Source organism: Mustela nivalis (genome assembly GCF_964662115.1).
Source record: "Mustela nivalis genome assembly, contig: HAP1_SCAFFOLD_53, whole genome shotgun sequence".
In the NCBI taxonomy this organism is placed as follows: Eukaryota; Metazoa; Chordata; class Mammalia; order Carnivora; family Mustelidae; genus Mustela; species Mustela nivalis.
Window position 1 is genome coordinate 196943 of NW_028136539.1, and position 3788 is coordinate 200730.

Consider the following 3788-nt stretch of genomic DNA (forward strand, 5'->3'; position numbering starts at 1 on the left):
CAAGACCTCAAGAAAGAGAATTCAAAATCATCCATGTATTTGCAACTTATTGCAATAAAGCCTTTATCAATAGACTTCCCTGTGCACATGGTGGTCAAATTGCTGGTGAAAACCAGCCAGATCTATTACAAGCTTTCTCATGGCTTCTAGGTAACCCAAGTGAGCCTTTATTGATACTGGGAAGGGATAAAGCAGGGAAGGGATAAACAGTGCTATAAGATTTGGCTAGACAAAAGTAATGACTCTCATTACAAAGTGAGTATTTTTTTTTCAAGCTTTAGTTCAGTTTATTTTTCTTGTATAAAACTATGTAGTAGCCACAGCTGGAGCCTGGGTCCTCTGAACAGAGACTCTGGTGTGGGTCTTCACAAGATGGTCCGTGAACTCCTGATAGGGAGACTTGGTGAACACAGTCTCCTTCCAGAGATCAGGGGTGAGATAGCTGTAGGTCTTGGAGATGGCATCGAAAGTAGCCTTGGCAAAGTTCCCTAGGGTGGCAGTGCAGCCCCTGGCCGAGGTGTAGCAGTCGTCAATACCAGCCATCATCAGCAGTTTCTTGGGCACAGGGGCCGAGACAATGCCAGTGCCTCTGGGGGCGGGGATGAGACGCACCAGCACAGAGCCACAGCGGCCAGTCACCTTGCACGGGACAGTGTGGGGCTTGCCGATCTTGTTCCCCCAGTAGCCTCGCCGCACAGGGACAATGGAAAGCTTCGCCAGAATGATGGCTCCGCGGATGGCAGTGGCTACCTCCTTGGAACACTTGACACCCAAACCGACATGTCCATTGTAATCTCCGATGGCGACAAATGCCTTGAACCTGGTCCGCTGGCCCGCGCGCGTCTGCTTCTGCACAGGCATGATCTTCAAAACCTCGTCCTTGAGGGAGGCTCCCAGGAAGAAGTCGATGATCTCAGACTCCTTGATGGGCAGGGAGAAGAGATAGATCTCCTCCAGGGACTTGATCTTCATGTCTTTGACCAGGCGGTCCAGCTTGGTGACGGGGATCCACTCCTTGTCCGCGGCCTTGCCCCCGCGAGCTCCGCGGCCTCGGCCCCGGCCCCGACCACGGCCCCGGCCCCGGCCCCGGCCCCGGATGCCGCTGCCGAAGCCACCGCGGAAACCGCTGTGGCCTCCCATTCCAGGGCCCCCGGGCCCTCCGGGCCCTCCCGCAGCACCGGCGTCATCCGCCATTTGGTGTTCTCTCGGAGAGGAAACAAAGTGAGTATTTTAAAGCAAAAGAGCCTGTTGGGAATATTGTTTTATAAAATAGTGGTTTTTATTAACTTTTTAAAATTCAATTAGGTAACATATAGTGTATCAATAGTTTCAAATGTAGATTTCAGTTATTCATCCATAGCATATAATAGCTAATGCTCAGTACTTACTGTTATAGCTTCTTGAAAGCAGAATTTTAACCCACTGAGCCACCCAGGCGCCCTTGAAAGCAGAATTTTAGATCACATTTTCTGATTACTTCCATGTCGTACAACACTTTCCTGCTAGCAACCTTCAAAACATACTGTTTGTTAGAGGAATTTCTTTAATAATAAATAAATAGGAATTCATTTAAATTTATAAATATATAAAATAAATAGGAATTTATTTAAATTTATTTAAATATTACACACTGTTTCATTGTTCATAAATAAGGTGATGATATTATAGCCATTAGTTGGTAGCACTGATATATCACTATCTTTTTACTTCTCAGTGCATTCTCTTTACACAAATAGATATATATTTTAAAAAATGTGAATCTGTGGCAAACTTGTAAAAAACCCTATACAGTAAAGTTTATCATTTTAAGTAATCTCAATTATCTTCCTCAATTGTGATAGTATATCCTTCTATCTAGGCCAGATATTGTATGAGGGATTTGAAGAGACATACTTTTCTAAATTTCACTTTTCTCATCTGCAAAATGCTTATCATGATCCTACAAAAAAATACACTTATAATTTTTTGATGAAAATTTATTTATTTATTTTAAGATTTTATTTCTTTCTCAGAGAGAGTGGGCGAGAGAGCAAGCACAGGCAGACAGAATGGCAGGCAGAGGTAGAGGGAGAAGCAGGCTCCGGCCGAGCAAGGAGCCAGATGCGGGACTCGATCCCAGGATGCTGGGATCATGACCTGAGCCAAAGGCAGCTGCTTAACCAACTGAGCCACCCAGGCGTCCCTTTTGATGAAAATTTAATCTGTATAAACAATATATTTGTTGTAATGCGTGGTTCATGGAAAACATCTTTTTTAATTATAAGCAGTATTAGAAATTAAGTAAATGTGTCTATAATATTTAAAGTTTTAACACATAATTCCACTGCTTTGCCTTATTTTCTCAAATCCCTTTACCACTTTCACTGACAGAGTCAAATGTACTTTTTCTACTAGTAGCCAGCTCTTTGTCTTTTGTCAGAAGGATGCCCTTGTGAATTATTTATAATAGAGATATTAGCAATAATAATAATAATAATAATAATAATAAGTAGCAATGAAAATGTTAAAAAAAAAGTTTTCTTAACTAATTAGGGTTCTTAGACATCAATTAGAGGAACCACCTCGGGCAAGCAAATTAATCTGCAAGACATTCCCAGAATTAACAAGTCAGTCAGATACAGGGTTGTCTGTAGACTGAAAAGAACTAGGTTTGGAAAATAGGTAAGGACAGTGAAAAAAATGATCAAATTTTTGGGCAAAATAAACTCTTAGGTGTCCTTTCAATGGAGTCCTGTTCATTATGTAGCAGAAACTCTGGAGATTATCTCAATCCATTGGAGTCACCCCGTTTATTAGCTTGCTATTGACAAAGTTATTTACAAACTGTAGAGCAAGAGGTTATAATGGAGAAAACTGATGGTAATGCACAGGATTCTTGTTAACAATAATGCAAGTTAGTGATTTTTCATTAGAAAACATAAATTCTATAACCCAAATTATGGGCCCAGAGCACTTCTGCTGCACAACTCTGCTTATATCCCAAATAACCATGTGAACTAGTTTTAATATCTGCTTCTCTTATTAATTTTTGAATAAAAATTCTTGACACAAGTATTTTATAATTGTGTGATAATCATGAATTTAATTTTTGGAGAACAAAACACACTTTAGCATAACTAGGTTTGTTCACAGAACCAGCCTTGATAACACACTTCTATATGTTAGAAATGATGTAAAAAATGTAGAATATTGGGCACTTGTTTGGTATTCTTTGCCATGTTTTGCACTATCTAAAAAGAGATCAGTGAACTTGGACTGGAGTTAGTAGACATGGAAGAAAATAAAATATTACAGAGAAGAATACTCTGTGGTCCACAACCTAAACGGCCTGGGATTCCCATCATTTGGATCCCTGTAGTTTTACAGAAGTCAATTAAATTTTTGTATCTCTGATTAAAGTTGTTTCCCCAGTACTTTTTCAAACATCTCTTGTAAAGTATTGTTTCCCAGAAAAAAAGGGATTTTGCACATGTATCTGCCTTTGTCTCTGGTCATGATCTCAGTCAGGATCCTGGGATCGAGCCCCATATCGGGCTTCCTGCTCATTAGGGAGTATACTTCTCAGTCTCTCTCTGCAGCTACATCCCCCTGCCCCACTCATGCTCTCTCTCTCTCAAATAAATAAATACAATCTTTAATTTTTTAATTAAAAATAAGATAAATAAATTAAAATAAAAAGTCTGGGCTTACTGCCCCATTTAGCTCCTTTTGTTTTTTTGAGTTGTATTTAAAGCAGCATGAGAGAACATGAGGCTCTCAAACTTAAAAAAAAAAAAGGAAAAAATTGA

The 3788-nt window shown here is 40.1% G+C and overlaps 1 pseudogene across 1 annotated transcript; it reads right to left on the bottom strand.

Annotated features, from left to right (window-relative positions):
• Window positions 1–262: 262 nt before the first annotated feature.
• Window positions 263–1194, bottom strand: LOC309856974 (small ribosomal subunit protein uS5 pseudogene; annotated as a pseudogene). Its single transcript has one exon. The product of its transcript is annotated as a small ribosomal subunit protein uS5 pseudogene (transcript).
• Window positions 1195–3788: the final 2594 nt, after the last annotated feature.